Source organism: Lycium barbarum, chromosome 2, assembly GCF_019175385.1.
Source record: "Lycium barbarum isolate Lr01 chromosome 2, ASM1917538v2, whole genome shotgun sequence".
Taxonomy (NCBI): Eukaryota; Viridiplantae; Streptophyta; class Magnoliopsida; order Solanales; family Solanaceae; genus Lycium; species Lycium barbarum.
The window spans coordinates 50694832-50712139 of NC_083338.1; the positions used below are offsets into that span (position 1 = coordinate 50694832).

A 17308-nucleotide genomic window follows, 5' to 3' on the forward strand; every position below is an offset into this window, starting at 1 on the left:
TTTTTCAAAAACCGTCCAACTTCAATAAAATCAATAACGAGCTCATGTATACGTTCCAACGACATCACACTAATCATATAGTCTTTCATGCATACAAAGAAACATTACATTCCATTCGTTTAACTTCTAAAGCAACTCTCCACCATTTCAACTTTGCTAAGGTTCATAGATAATCATTAACACAAAGAATCCGCAACATGACGACAATCAAAGCACTACATAAAATTGACTCGTTCTCCTCCATATTATACCACAACCACACGGCCACACCACTACACACAACACACGGCCACATGCATGCATACTACAATCTCTCCTAAAATTCATTCAACTTCCATTTTCCACATTTCATTCACAACCATAACAACCAACACTAGGTAAGATAATTAAAACACACTTTCTACACAGATATATATACATATACATACACGGCCATGCTTCATATTCCTCTCCTTCATGATTTTCATCAATTTTAACATACTACTACACATATAAACCATGCATAACTCATAAAACAAGATCAATACTCACCTTTCTTCTTCAACTTCTCACTTGCCTATCTTTTGGCAACTTGTAGGATTATGAGTTGTTCTTGCTCCAACAACAACTCCACCTTGTTAAGCACCTTTAGCTTGGTAGGAAATGATTTTTGGAAGAATTTTATCAATTTTCCTTGGGAAATTTCACTATGGCCGAAATGCCTTAGGGTTTTCTCCTTCTTTCTTTTGTTCTTGTTTTTCTTGAAATTTCTAGAGCTTGTTGTGATAAAGATGACTTAGTCATCTTTTTATTGACCAAATTTTTATTCAATATGGGCTTGACCCATATGCTTGGCCGGTTGGGCCTCAAATTTCCTTAAAAAAATATGTCAAGCCCACTTTATATTCTTAGCTAGTTCTTGTAATTTATGGAAACAATTTTTCCAACTTCCAAATTTGCCCTTCTTCGTTCTCCATATTTCCACTTCTAGACTCTTCATAAGCAACTCATGTGCCAAACAAAATAAAATATTGCCTTGCTTGTTGTTTTCCCGCATTTGTCTTGAATTATCCGATTGCATAAAATGCGGGATATAACAACATGAGGGTTGGAAGAGGATTAGAAGTTAAACGAAATGAATCGGAACAACTTCAGTAAAATCTCGAACTAGATTTTTAGCCCATATTGTTGGAGGCATATCTCCTAGAATGTGTGGAGTTTTAAGGTGGTTCAAAAGCCTAAAATGAAGTTCATCGAGTGTAGTTTCCAACTCAATAAACCGCTCGTCAATGTGATATTGGGAGAAGGAGTTATGGACGACGCAAGTTGGGCTGGCGGGGCAGCAAGTTGAGACCCGACCCACACATTTGCATTTCGGCTCATGAGTATATTTCGGCCCATGAAGCCCATTAACATTAATATATATGGAAAATTCATTTGAGGGCTGGTCATTTGCATCTAGGAACTTCGAAAACATTAGAGAGAGAGGGAGAGAACGTCTAGGCTAAGAAAGCCATTTTGATCAAAATCCGAGCCCCGAATCCCGAAGCTCGTGAAGAGAAAAGCGTTGTACGTCGCGTTGCCTTCAGTTTGAGCTAAAAATCAATCACAAATAAGAGTATTGACGTGGTTGCTGCATACATAAGGTAATATTAAGGTCCCTTTTTCATTGTTAATAAGTTTATTTAGAGTTTTAACGGATTAGAACGGAGAAAATAACGTTATTGCTCGTTTGTTGTTTTGTTGAGATTTATGGATCGGAGGCTGTTTTAGTTGAATTAAATGGATGGGATTAGCTGAGTTATGATGTGTATTAATGGTTGTTATTGTTGTTGATGATTCAATTGAATTGGATTTTCGGGATTGTCCAGTTTATAGAGGAAATGCTGCCCGAATTTCATTAATTTCCGTTCGTATACAAATTAGATAGTAAGTGGTGTAAATGGTCTAATCGTGATATTATCATCGTGATTGTAGACATACGGACTCGAGGAGTAGACGTTGGGTGATTAGGTAGATTGTCAGGTATGCGAAGCTATCCCCCTTTTTTTTTTGGCATGGTCTTTATGAGACAAACAGACGACGAACGTATAAATTCCACAGAAGCTCCTATTCTTAGAGATACTAGAATGGCTAATGTTCTTGGTTTCCAGAAGCTATTTCATTATGTCCTGATACGTGTCTATGATTCCTGAAGTCCTATTTTGATATAAAGCATAGTGACATTCGAGGGTGCTCCCAGGTTATTCAAGGACTTTAGAAATAATTTTATGAGTCTCACTTGCATTATGAATCCAATGAATTCTTGTTCTCTGTGGTACTTGACGTGACTGTTTTCTTGATTCTCAAGTGTTTGTTCATTCTAATTATTCTATTGAATATCAGATGATGATTTAGTTTGCATATGGTTGCTCATGATATTCTGCTCGTACATGTTGTTAATGTATCAATCACCGAGTCCCGGGCCGGGTATGTATTCGTGCACAGTTTCATTGCATTGTTCACCGAGTCCCTCACTAGAGGACCGGGTACGGTATATATATGATTACTTCACCGACACCTTCACTAGAGGGCCGGGTAAGGTATATATATGATTATTTCACCGAGACCTTCACTAGAGGGCCGGGTACGGTATATATGTATATGACTTCATTCACCGAGTCCCATAATGGGCCGGGTATGGTATATAATATAGATATGCATGATTCTCATCTCGTGAGGCACAGGTGCATTGGTATCTTTGATTATCATATTTGCCTTCTGTTATCTTTTATTCAGTCTTGATCTTCTTTATGGTATTTCATGCTTTATATACTCTGTACATTTCTCGTACTGACCCCTTTTCTTCGGGGGGCTGCGTTTCATGCCCGCAGGTACAGACACTCAGTTTGGTGATCCTCCAGCCTAGGACTTTTGCTCAGCTGTGTGGAGAGCTCCATTGTTCCGGAGCCTAAGTCATTTTGGTACAGATGCTTTGATATAGACTTATGCATATCCAGGGGTACGACGTGGACCTGTCCCGTCATATTTCACCATGATACTCTTAAAGGTCTGTAGACATGTGTAGATTGTATATAGGTTTTGGTCAGGTATATCGATATGGTTCGTTTTGGATATTCCCGTATATAGTGGCAGCCTTGTCGGCTTGTATATTATGTTATGTTTTGGTTAACTGTGACTCCTCAGGAGACAAATTCATTATGATATATGACGTTATGAGTCTACAGTTTGGTTTTACAAATTTCCATACTGTCTTTAGTTTCAGTCTGACTATATCTAACAGGTTCGTATACGAGTGTCCAGCTCGGGCACTAGTCATGGCTCATCGGGTTGGGTCGTGAAAAAAGTGGTATCAGAGCAGTTCATCCTCGGAGTGTCTACAGACCGCGTCTAGTAGAGTCTTGTTTATCGGTGTGTTGTGAACCACATCTATAAAAAGGAAGCTACAGGACATTTAGGATGTCATCTTTCCTTCTGTCTTAGATCGTGCGATAGAGCCAGTGTCTAGGATAGATCGCTTCTGACCTCTTTTCCTGTAGGTAGGTGCAGACTGGCGAGAGATTAAGAGATCAGCTTCAGATAGTGGGGGTGCTAAGAAGGCCCCTAGAGTAGATTCAGGACCTCAGGCTCCAGGACCGAGCAGGAGGAGCCGCAGTTATTCCATTGAGACTGACTCCTCGGAGGACCCAGCGACGATTCCTCTAGAGTTTTTGATATCCAGGGAGGAAGACCCCCCAAGGGACAGTTATGAAACAGATCCGTCTGAGTATTCGTCTGGGACACCAGAGGAGGAGGTCCTCCAGGCCGTACCTGTTGCTCCTATGGCAGAGCACTACATTAGACCAGCTACCCCGGTAAGTGTTACGGATTACTCCAGCCCCCTATCCTGGCCGTTGGTAAACTAGGAGTTGCCCGGTTATCTACATTCCTCGGACTCAGATAAGAGAGATGACGAAGGCCAGACAAGCAGATGGTAGGTAGACGATGACGAGGAGCACACTTCACCTTATAGATCACCAGATAAGACTAGAGACTGATCGACTACAGGTATATGAGACTTTATTGAAATTTCCTATGTATGTGTATTTGCTATAGATTATTACCTAATAGCGGTGAGCGGAAATCAAAGGGGCCGACAACCAAATATTAATAAGTAACGGCGACCAAGGTGTTTTCGTCACCATGGGAATTTTGAAATTTAGGATGGAAAGTAGTCATACATACATGTGAAAGTTGGATATTGAGGATTCAAAAAGGCCAAGGTAGTAATTGTGTAGTCGGAAGAATAAGAGATCCTTTCTAATTTGGAGGGAGATGCGTTACGAGAATGTTTTGGAATCTGTTAGGATGTCAACTTGCTCGAGATTAGGTGATAAAGGTCATGCAGTAAGGTGGGTACAATTATATCAGCACTAGCACACCGAATGTTATCAGAGTTTCAAGGTTAAGCGTGCTAGGCTGAGAGAAATACGAGGATGGGTGACCTTCCTGCTAAGTGTATTAGAAATCCTACGAAGTCAGACATAAGAGGCAGATGGGAAATTAGAGTAGCCTAAGGGGGAATTGGAGTATGCAGAGTGCTTGGGAGTCTCTAAAAGATCGTGAATAATTAGGCGGACTAGATCGGCAAAGAGAAGGAAGGTGCATCACAGTTTTAGGATCAGGATAGGTTTGAAAAGTATTCGGATGTACTTGTGAGCAAGGCGTTAGAAAATATATGCATGTGCGTATGATATCTCATATGTGTTTGTACCAACGGGTATGTGTATCCCCGCAACCGACATTGCAACATACAACATATGGAAGCCATTAATCGAACTAGGTAACGAAGTTCAAGTGGCGATAATGGTACGAATGTTACAAGGTAAGTTAATGTTATTCTTACTGTAGGTTAGAGTTGAAAAGTCCTAGTGTAATAACATCGGGGAAAGGAAGAAAGTAAGTATATATAGGAAGAGAAAAGATTAGAATGTCTTGATAAAAGGTGAGAGAAGTGAGAAATGAGGGGGAGTGAAGCTTCCAAGGGAAATGACGGGCAAAGCAAGGGACTATTTGGATAAAATTTGGGAGTAGGTGTGAGAGAAATAGGGTGTGATAGCAACAACAACAACAACAACAACCCAGTGAAATCCCACATCGTGGGGTCTGGGGAGGGTAGAGTGTACGCAGACCTTACTCCTACCAAGGTAGGACGGCTGTTTCCGAAATAGGGTATGATAGCACGGACAGGAAAAATGAACGTACAGAATTAGGAGAACAAATATTGGTAAGTAAGATTGAAGGGAAGTAACCACGAAGAGGAAGGGGAAGTGAGGAAGAATGAACAGGTTCGGTAACAATGTTAGGGGATTCTCAGTTCTTGGGAAGCAATCGAGGAACTAAAGGCACGGCCAAGCAGACATAATCACCTTGGGAAGGGAGGAAGCCCTCCTAAAAGATGATTTGGAAGTAAAATGGATCTGCAACTCAAAAAGGATATTCTATGAACTTTAGGGTCACTGTTATAATATAAGGAAAGGAGAAGAGCATTTAGGAGTAAAGTAACTGGAAATCTTTAACCCCGGGGGTACACAGAATGCTTTAACGATTTAGCTGTAAGAAACCGATCAATCATCGAGATAAGAACGAGGATGATGGGATGACACGAGCGATTAAAAAAAATTAATGGCATGGGATAAGAGTTCCGGTAAAGGCCGGGAGATTCGGTCATAGAGGGAGTAGAATGAAATGTAAGGAACATGTATGGAAGACAATTCGGTCGTAGCGTCAGAAAGAAGGATAGAGGCTCGATGAATGAAGCATGGAGAGAGTGTAAACTATAAAAATTTCGTGCTAAGAGCAAGAAGTGGTAGGACAATAAGAAAACCTGATGTACGGCTCCAACACGAACACATAGTCAAGAAGAATTGCGAGTAAATGAGTTAAACGGGTAGAAGGACTAACAGTGGATGGAAAGGCATGGAATAGTGATGGGACGGTACGGTATAGACCTAGATGGAAGGAGAACTTAGGGAAAAAAGAGATTTTCAGTATAAAAGGGATTCGTACTCGTAACGAAACACTCTAAAGCTTCCTAACCCAGCAGTAAAGATGACTAATGGAAATAGACATTGTACAAGTAAAGGAAACTATGAGGACTAAAGGAAGGAAAATGTGTCAATGAAATGGTTAAAGGGAATTATGTGGCCGCCGACAACAAGGAGAGGGTTAGTGAATCAGTAGGCTTGCCCAAGGGAAAACATATTGAAAGTATAAGGCAAATTTATGTAAAAGATGCAATGCTGCGATCATGAAACCAAATTTGTATGTGTTTGCACAAGTTGTAGTATCATAAAGAAAGATGAAGATTCGATAAAAGAAGAAAGGAAAACGTGTACTTTGTGAGGATTTCATGTTAAGGACAAAAGCTGACAGAACACTAGAAGGACTATAAAGCATAGCTGCGATGCAAACGAATAGTTAAGGAGAATTATGGGACAAATGAGCTAAGATAATGGAAGGACGAGTAATGGGAATGGATGGTGTTGAATATCAACTTTCTATGGTAGAGTATAAACATAAATAGGAATTCAAAACCTAGAGCAAGGAGATTTTAAAGGATATTAATAAGGTAGTCGTGGAGAAAGACTAGGAAAAGAACGTGGTATAGTCGGACACTCCTTAAGGGGCTTAATGAATTCCGATGTCCCCATTAATTCATTAACTTAGGGGACTACTAGTCATAAGAGGTAGAAGTGATAAGACAATAAAGAAGCCGTTAGGATTGTATCCGATATATATAAGCATTTTTTATTTGACATAAGAACTCAACTAGCAAAAAAAAAAAGAAAACAAGTTAAACCATACAATGAAGAGAACTCCGGCATTATATAGAAGAGATGAGTTGAAGGATCTCTAAGGTCGGACAGATGACTATCAAAGACGGTTAACACTCAGAGGTTACACTATATGAAAAAATCCTTAAAAAAAGGGGGGGGGGGGGGGGGAGAACAAATTCAGTTTTAAGATGAGCTACAATATTCCGAAGCTCAAGAAAAGGGAAATCTTAGCACTAGAAGAGTTGAAAGTTTTAGCAAGAGGAATAAGTATAGGGAGTTCAATGATCTCCAAAGAAAAGGGAGATAGTGTGCCTATGAATAGCAAGACAGAAGTGCTACCTATGATTAGAAAGTACCTCACACTCAGCAGAAGTATGACTCTATATGGGTTATTGTGGATAGGCTGACAAAATCAGCCAATTTTCTTCCAGTCAGGACTACTTATTCAGCTAAAGACTATTCAAGGTTATACATCAAGGAGATAGTGAGATTTCATGGGGTTCCCACATCTATTATATCGGACAGAGGAGCTCAGTTTATTGCTAACTTCTGGAGATCATTCCAGAAGGGATTAGGGACACAGGTGAGTCTTAGCACAACATTTCACCCTCAAACTGACGGACAGGCTGAGCGTACTATTCAGATGCTAGAAGATATGTTGCGAGCCTGTATTATTGACTTCAGAGGTAGTTGGGATGATCATTTTCCACTTATTGAGTTTGCTTATAATAATAGCTACCATTCTAGTATTCAGATGGCACCGTACGAGGCCTTATATGGGGGGAAGTGCAGGTCACCTATCGGTTGGTTCGATGTTGGCGAGACTAAGTTAATAGGCCCGGACATGAGTCAGTAAGATATTGATAAGTTGAAGCTTATTCAGGAGAGATTAGAAGCGGCCCAGAGTCGACAGAAGTCATATGCAGATAATCGACGTCGAGACTTAGAGTTTTAGATTGGTGATTGGGTGTTCCTGAAGGTATCACCCATAAAGGGTGTGATGTGATTTGGCAAGAAGGGGAAGCTTAGCCTGAGATACATTGGGCCTTATCAGATTGTTCGTAGGATAGGCAAGGTCGCCTATGAGTTGGACCTACCATCTGATTTGGAAGCGGTACAACCAGTCTTTCATGTATCAATGTTGCGTAAATGTATTGGTGACCCTTCTAGAATATTTCCTGTAGATGATGTCCAGGTAACAAAGAAGTTTTCTTATGAGGAGAACCCCATAGCTATACTTGATCGCCAAGTTAAAAGGTTACGTACTAAGGATGTGGCTTTCGTCAAAGTATTGTGGCAAAAAAATAATAGGGAAGAGGTGACTTGGGAAGCTGAAGACGAAATGAAGAATAAGTATCCTTACTTGTTCCCTATGCCTGCAGGTAATTTAATTCCTTATTGACTATGTTGATTAGTAGATGAGACTATATGTTATTGTGGCCCTGTGAGGCATCTGTGGGTTGCTGAATGCAGGTTGGCAGGTATAGCGATAAAGGAAACTTTGCCGAAATTTTTATAATACTATAGAATAGTTTAACATTCGAGGACGAATGTTCTTAAGGGGGGAATCATGTTACATCCCGTACTTCTGTAAGTTGGATCATTCGTAAGTTAACCGACATAAGCTGTGAGGACAAGATTATTTTGAGGTTATAAGTATTTATTTTGTTACACCCCGTAAGAGTCCGTGCTACTTGACGTAAGACAAAATGAACGAGTTAATAAAGTTCAAGGGAAGTTAATCGAGTTAGTAAGAATATCGTTATATATATATGGTTGCCTTAAGTATCCCGAGGTGACATGGCAACCTAAACGATTTGAAATAGTGTCATGAGTACGTATATGAGGTAATGTGAGTGCCTTTTTAAAGTATTTGAGATTAGTAGTAATGATATAGAAGATGGACAAAAGATATGAATATACTTTTGTGATTGGAGTTTCATCGAAGCTTTGTGAGTTCTCTAGCTATGTTTAAGGTTATTGTGATTCTACGGACCCTTCGAGACACGTGTATGGATTGTTATGGATGTATATGAGTATGCATATATATGTATAAGAGGTTGCATGAGGGTTGGAAGAGGATTAGAAGTTAAACGAAATGAATCGAAACAACTTCAGTAAAATCTCGAACCAGATTTTTAGCCCATATTGTTGGAGGAATATATCCTAGTATATGAGAAGTTTTAAGGTGTTTCAAAAGTCTAAAATGAATTTCATCGAGTCTATTTTCCAACGCAACAAACCTCTCATCAAAATGATATCGGGATAAGGGGTTATGGATGACGCAAGTTGGGCTGGCGGGGCAGCAAGTTCAGACCCGACACAAACATTTGCATTTCGGCCCATGAGTATATTTCGGCCCATTAACATTAATATATATGGATAATTCATTTGAGGGCTGGTCATTTGCATCTAGGAACTTCCAAAACATTAGAGATAGAGGGAGAGAACTTCTAGGCTAAGAAAGCCATTTTGATCAAAATCCGAGCCTCGAATCCCAAAGCTCGTGAAGAGAAAAGCGTTGTACGTCGCGTTTCCTTCAGTTTGAGCTAAAAATCAACCAAAAATAAGAGTATTGACGTGGTTTCTGCATACTTAAGGTAATATTAAGTTCCCTTTATCATTGTTAATAAGTTTATTTAGAGTTTTAACGGATTAGAACAGAGAAAATAGCGTTATAAGCTCGTTTGTTGTTTTGTTGAGAGTTATGGATCGGAGGCTGTTTTAGTTGAATTAAATGGATGGGATTAGCTGAGTTATGATGTGTATTAATGGTTGTTATTGTTGTTGATGATTCAATTGAATTGGATTTTCGAGATTGTCCAGTTTATAGAGGAAATGCTGCCCGAATTTCATTAAGTTCCGTTCGTATTCAAATTATATAGTAAGTGGTGTAAATGGTCTAATAGTGATATTATCGTCATGATTGTAGACATACGGACTCGAGGAGTAGACATTGGGTGATTAGGTAGATTGTCAGATATGTGAAGCTATCCCTTCTTTCTTTTTTTGGCATCGTCTTTATGAGACAAACAGACGACGGACATATAAATTCCAAACAAGCTCCTATTCTTAGAGATACTAGAATGGCTAATGTTCTTGATTTCCAGAAGCTATTTCATTATGTCCTGATACGTGTCTATGATTCTTGAAGTCCTATTTTGATATAATCCATAGTGACATTCGAGGGTGCTCCCAGGTTATTCAAAGACTTCAGAAATAATTTTATGAGTCTCACTTGCATTATGACTCCAATGAATTCTAGTTCTCTATGGTACTTGATGTGACTGTTGTCTTGATTCTCAAGTGTTAGTTCATTCTAATTATTCTATTGAGTCTCGGATGATGATTTAGTTTGCATATGGTTGCTCATGATATTCTGCTAGTACATGCTGTTAATGTATCATTCACCGAGTCCCGAGCCGGGTATGTATTCGTGCACAGTTTCATTGCATTGTTCACCGAGTCCCTCACTAGAAGGGCCCTGTACGATATATATATGATTACTGCACCGACACCTTCACTAGAGAGCCGGGTAAGGTATATATATGATTATTTCACCGAGACCTTCACTAGAGGGCCGGATACGGTATCACCGAGTCCCATAATAGGTCGGGTATGGTATATGGTATAGATATGCATGATTCTCATCTCGTGAGGCACAGGTGCATTGGTATCTTTGATTATCATATTTGCCTCATGTTATCTTTTATTCAGTCTTGATCTTCTTTATGGTATTTCATGCTTTATATACTCAGTACATTTCTCGTACTGACCCCTTTTCTTCGGGGGGTTGCGTTTCATGCCCGCACGTACAGATACTCAGTTTGGTGATCTTCCAGCCTAGGATTTCTGCTTAGCTGTGTGGAGAGCTCCATTGTTCCAGAGCCGAAGTAATTTTGGTATAGTTGCTTTGATATAGACTTATGCATATCCAGGGGTATGGTAGGGCCCTATCCCGTCGTATTTCACCATGATACTCTTAGAGGTCTGTAGACATGTGTGGGTTGTATATAGGTTTTGGTCAGCTATATCGATATGGTTCGTTTTGGATATTCCCGTATATAGTGGCAGCCTTGTCGGCTTGTATATTATGTTATGTTTTGGTTAGCTGTGACTCCTCAGGAGACAGGTTCATTATGATATATGACGTTATGAGTCTATATCTTGCTTTTACAAATTTCCATACTGTCCTTAGTTTCAGTCTGACTATATCTAACAGGTTCGTATACGAGTATCCAGCTAGGGCACTAGTCATGGCTCATCGGGTTGGGTCGTGACAATGTCGTCGCATAGTGAATGAACCAATGCGAGCTTAAGGGAAACAGGAAGTTCTTAAGACTATAAGATGGATATTTAGTAGTCCTAGAATGCATACGTTAAGATTTTGAAGCCATATGAATTGATGAAATAAGGAATGATAAGGACAAGTGGATTATAAGTGGGGTTTAGGAAAGGTTTCGTAAATTATTGCGTTAGGAATTGTTTGGTAAGGCCTTGAGGGCGAGTTATAGGGATGTTTAGATCATTGATGTAGTACTAAAGAAGTGTTAAGAATGAGACCAACATGGGATGAGATGACACAAGATATGGGTCGTAGAACGTAAGACGAGCGGAGAATCCAACATGGCAGTCGTACAATAATAAATAAATTACGGGGTAGAGTTAACAGATGTGCATATGACGGAAGATCAACATTGATCCCAAAGAGATACATCGTGTGAGTATCGCGGCTTTAGCTCAAGCTTAAGGTAGACAGGAATAAACCGGTGTTACCATATAATAAGGGCCCATACGAATGATTTTATAGCGAGGAGTTACAAGTGACGACGGTAAGATTCAGACTAAAAGGGGGGAAGTGAATGATGGATTGAGATGGGAGGTCAAGTGCAATAGTCACCGCGAGCAAGTTACATGGATGCGAAGTTTCAATATCGCATAACAATTTAAGAAGTATTACACAGTGAAAGCCTTAAAGGCGGAGTGCTTGACTCAGAATTTAGTAATGCCTTTGCCAACGGAAAGGTGCGACGCTAGCAATAAGAGAGGGCCCAAATGGAAATGAATTATTTAATAGCGTGTAAATACTAGAAGGTAGCAACCTACATTCAAAGGAAAAGATATGTATGGTCATTTAGAAGAAAAAGTTGATGGATTATGCGAGAATTTCAAGCTTAAGGTAGTTAAACACAAGGAAAATTAAGGCCGCATAGCGTAGTAAATGTAGTAAGATAAATTTAGACGAGAAACCGGAAACGAGCAGTGGGAATGAAGAAGGAAATAAGGAGTAAACTTTTGTGAGACAATTCTGCGGTACTGTTCAAGGATGAGGTTGGATTTAGAGCTGAAATAGGCGTGGCAGAGTAAGGAATCATATTTTCTACCTATGAAAATTTGTCAAAATGCTTGGTTCTCTACCAGTTCCTAAAGACCGATACATTTCGAGAGAATTGGAGAAGATTGTTGAAAGATTTTAAGAGAATTTTGGATATTTTTAATAGGTTTTAAAGTAGAAAGGGAAGAACTAATGTAAGCTTGATGAGGATATTAGAAAGGAACGTCGAAGTAGAAGAGATGCACTGGGAAATGAAAGAGGGTACAAAGCCCAAGCAGACGCATCTATCTCCACCCCCGAAAGAGACTCAAGATGAGACGTCAACATTTTGAGGTATGTATGCTTTATCTTCCTGTTTTGGTCGTGTGTGGCCATCATTTATTGCTATGATGTTGTGGCCCTGTGAGGCATTGTTATTATGGGCTGTTGTGACAAGATGGTAGTGCCACATTACAGGGAAAATTCTGGCAAAATTTTCGTAGAATTCCGGAGCGCGTAACATTCGAGGGCGAATGTTCTAAAAGGGGGAGGAAGAATGTTACACCTTGGAAATTTTCCCGTTGATGCGCAGTGAATAGAATAACGAAGGGCACCAAGTATGCGATGTTTCAATAAGTAATAAATAGCATTTGATGATCCTAATTGAGATTTCAAAGACATTCGAAGTAAGAGAAGAAAGTTTGCCAAGAAAGGCAAGGTATACGTTATGTATCGAGAAAGATTTACGAGTACGGAGTTAATGATGAACTAATAATGATTTGGAGAAGAGTTATAACATCCCTTAGATTGTTAATGAGCTGTTAAACAAGTGTTAAGAAGGTTACATAAGCATTGGAGATCAAACGAGTCGACGAGAACGAATTCCGGAAAGTTGGGCAAGATATGGTCCAACATACGGACCGTATAAAACATACTGGCCGTATGTTAGGCCGTATCTTCTGCCCAGAATAGGACCTCCACTGGACCAAAGATACGGCCAGACATGCGGTCCATATAAAAGATACGGACCGCATGTTGGTCCGTAGAATTGAGTCGGGAAAGCTTTAAACTTTATATAAGGACTTAGACCTCATTCCATTTATTTCATTTTTCACCCAACACTTCAAGAACACTCTAGAAGGCTCTCTACACTTCTTTCACAATAAAACAAGAGAAATTCATGAACAACTTCATCAAACCAAGTGAATCTAGTGTAAGAAACTTATTAGGGTTCATCCAAGTCAACAAATTCTATTGGAAGTGAACTAGGGTTTTGGCTCAAGTGAAATATTTCCACTCAAAGCTCATTCCTACACTGTCTAAGGTAATTTTTATGATCATTCCATGTTGTTTATGAAATTGAGAGGTTGAAAGACCTAGATTATGAAAGGAGATAGGAAATGGGTCAATAAAGATGAGAATGATGAGATTTTCAGTAGTAGCTTGGAATGAGTCATAATTCTTGATATGTTGTGATTATGATTATGTTATAAATGATATTAAGGATGTGGGATAAGCATTATATGTGAGTAAATGTAATAGTGAACTATGACCATAATTATGGAGGGATTGAAGTGAAATTGTGAAATGTGGATAAGGTAGAGTGAATGAAGATTATTGGTTATAATATTGTGAATGTTATTATAGATATTTGGGAGTTGATATACAATATGGGGAAAGTTGTATAAACAAAGGAAATGCTGCCCAATTTTCTCTAGCTTTAGTTGAGCATGTTCATGTGATCGATTAGCTCATGTTAATGCGAACTCTCTTGAAGGTAACAATGTGAGTGTTGAAGGAGAACAAGCAAGCGATAGAATAGCTAAACGAAAAGGTATGTAAGGCTAGTCCTTTCTTTCTAAGGCATGACCCATGGCATGAATTCTCCTATATTTCCATGACTTTCCTACACATCGGAAATTATGAGTCTATGGTTATAAAGAGCTTTTCATAAGATAAAGAAAAGAGATACGATGTGAGTATGATGATGATGACTATGAGTTGAGCCTAAAAGTTCTAAAGTTCATGATATGCTAATTCCATAAAGTTCTTGCTATGAATACGATATGATGTTTCTACAATCTAATGACCCTATTTACGATCCCTTAAGGTTGCTCGTTGTGTTACACTCACCTTAAAATGTTAGTTCCTTCAAGGTGAGATATGATGAATATGATCACTCCATAACGTAATCGGGGGTTGTGGACCTTATGTCACCCCGATATTGTTATAGATTGTCTATAAGCTCTAATGCATGTCCTATGACAAATGTTCCGGAAATATTACGAGTCTATGTTCATAGAGGATTTCATATGAGATAAAGGTAAGAGATATTCCATAAATACGATAATGGCAATGATGAGCCTAAGTTTAGAGATTATAAGCCTATCATATGATATTTTTTTTATGAAGTTCATGCTACGAATATGATATGATTTTCATAGATTGTCTTTAAATTCTAATGCAGGCTCTATGAAAGGTTCATGATAAGTTATTAGATATATGTGAGTATATGATTCCACTGCGCCTAGATGGCCGGGTATGTCACCGCTAGGGCGGGCTGCTTATGGTTCCACCGTGCCTGAATGGCCGGATATGACCACCACTAGTGGACTGCGTATGAGTACACCGTGACTAGAGGGCCGGACATGATCACCACTAGTGGGCGGCGTATGATGGTTACCCGGACGCGGGTTAACGATGAGGACATATGTGATATGATAAACGTGATATGATGATATATGTGATTTCATGGTATATGAGATATGATGAAAATGCACTTACTCTTAAAAGTTAAGCAGGTTATATCCTCATCTCATGTCTTATGATTTCTCTATTATGTTCATTTTATTCAAGTCTTACATACTCAGTACAATACTCGTACTGACGTCCTTTTCTTTGGACGCTGTGTTCATGCCCACAGGTAGGCAGGGATGCGACCCAGATTCATAGGAGCCGATTAGTAGACTTTTGAAAGCACTCCATTATTCCGGAGGTGCCATTGATTTACTATTTTGTGTACATATATGTTTTTGGCACGACGGGATCCTGTCCCATCTATATGTCTAGTACTCTAGTAGAGGCTCGTAAATACGTATGTGTGGGTAGTATGGTCTCACGATGTCCTTATTGTATGTACATTATTTTGATAGCCGAAGGGCTTATGTATATAGAGGTAATTATGTTTCAAATGAAAATGGTTTTCCTACGATTATGAGCATAAGAAATACGACTATACGCAGAATGAGTAATAGAACGAGTGGTGCTCGGTGGTTAGCCCTGGGTACCCGTCATGGCCCTAGTTGGGTCGTGACAAATGCCCTGCTATAAATTTATTTTATTACTTTCTAATATAACTTTAATAATTTTCGATAGGCTTAATGAATCTTTTCGTGGTTGCTAATTTCTAGAAATGCTTGAATGATCGGTGTTGAATAATATGCAATACAGTGATAGAGGAGGTTTCTTCATTGTTTAAATTATCCATTTACTTCTTGACATTTTATTCCTGATCATTCTAATAGCATGTCAAGCGCTAATTACTTTCTCAAGAATTGAAACACACATTGTATGATTTTCGCAAATATGAATCTGAATATGGTTTTTTTTTTTTTTTTTTTTTTTTTTTTTGTGTTTACTCCTTCGGTTAAGCGTAGTATTTCCATTTGACATTTAATTCATATTGCTCTGATTGGTGATAGTAGATTGATGGTAGCAAGAGCGCAATAAATTAAGCACTTCCATTAGATACACACATTCACACACGTGCTACACACTTGTTGGAACCAATTACTTGTTTATAGTTCTGACAATTTTATCATTGTATACAACATACAGCCTATTTACTTCATATTAAGAATATATATTAGTATTATAGCAATTTTATATATATTTTATTATTTATAATAAATTTCTTCATAACCAAATTATGTGAATATCAATAGTGTTTAAACATCCAAAATTCCTATAATCATGTACTACCTGTAATTTAGCATAATATTAGCAACTTTGAGGTGAAGTATGACAGTCAAAACTATGCAATATATATATATATATATATAACTTCACCTTAACATTATCGAGAGAGACAAAAGAGTAGAAGTCATTGTATACGGTAAAAATCGGATTTATGCTAGACCAGTGAGACCAGGAATCGAGGGAAGAAAGAAACAAGCACGAGCATGAAGACTTTCTTCCGGACCAAAGGTATCGCACTAGAAGTGGATCAAATATTCCTTAGCTGGAGAGGCAAGAACATGGTTTGAGAAGCTGCCCCGAAATTCGATTACTTCATGGGCAGAGATGGTGACTGCTTTTCTCACAAAGTGGTACCCTCCTAGCAAGAAGGCTGAAATTCATGACAAGATAGATGAATTTAAGCAGCGACCGGGGGAACAACTATATGAAGCCTGGGAGAGATTCAAGGAGTATTTGCAGAAGATCCCGAATCATGGTTTTCCGAAAAAATATTAATAGAGAAGTTCTACCGAGGGCTAGATCCAGTGATGCAGTCAGTTGCTAATAATGCAGCTGATGGTTGGTTCATGAACAAAACTTATCGACGAGTGACCACCATACTTAACAAGCTGACGACTCATAATCAGGCTTGGCACTCAAACAATGCTGATATGGTACCGTATGGTAGTGCTATGATCTAGAATATAGTGAAGGAGAATCAAGACACCCAGCAAACATTGGCAGAACTTGCAACAAATATTTCCTTGCTAACGAAGAAGTTTGATGAATCCCAAATCAAGAAGGTAAATGTTTGTGAGGATGATACAGTTTTTCTAAAAGGGATGTACCATGCTCAAGATGGACCATTCCATGATGGGCCACCGATGCAGGTTGAAGATACTAATTATGATAATAACTCTCAAGGGGGTTACCAATGACAGAATTACCAAGGTGGTTATCAGAATCAGAATCAATGGAGACCTCAGCAAGGTCAAGGTGCTTATAACAACTCCGGGCCAACTATAACTATGGTGGTACGAACCAAGGGAGCTACAACAACAGTAACAATTTTGGGAAACCGAAAGGGCAGTCAACAGAGCAAGGTAGTTCGAAGGTTAAAGCAATGCTTGAGAAGATTCTGGCCAATCAATCTAAGTCTGAAAGGACTTTATCTGGGCTGACAGAAATAGTGGGTTCCCATACAGCGGCTATTCAGAAGCTTGAGTCACAGATTAGGGAT

At 39.0% G+C, this 17308-nt stretch overlaps 1 non-coding gene across 1 annotated transcript; it reads right to left on the minus strand.

Annotated features, from left to right (window-relative positions):
- Window positions 1-16462: 16462 nt before the first annotated feature.
- LOC132629592 (small nucleolar RNA R71) lies at window positions 16463-16568 on the minus strand. Its single transcript, XR_009578359.1, has one exon. It is a non-coding gene; the product is annotated as a small nucleolar RNA R71 (small nucleolar RNA).
- Between the last annotated feature and the right edge of the window lie 740 nt (window positions 16569-17308).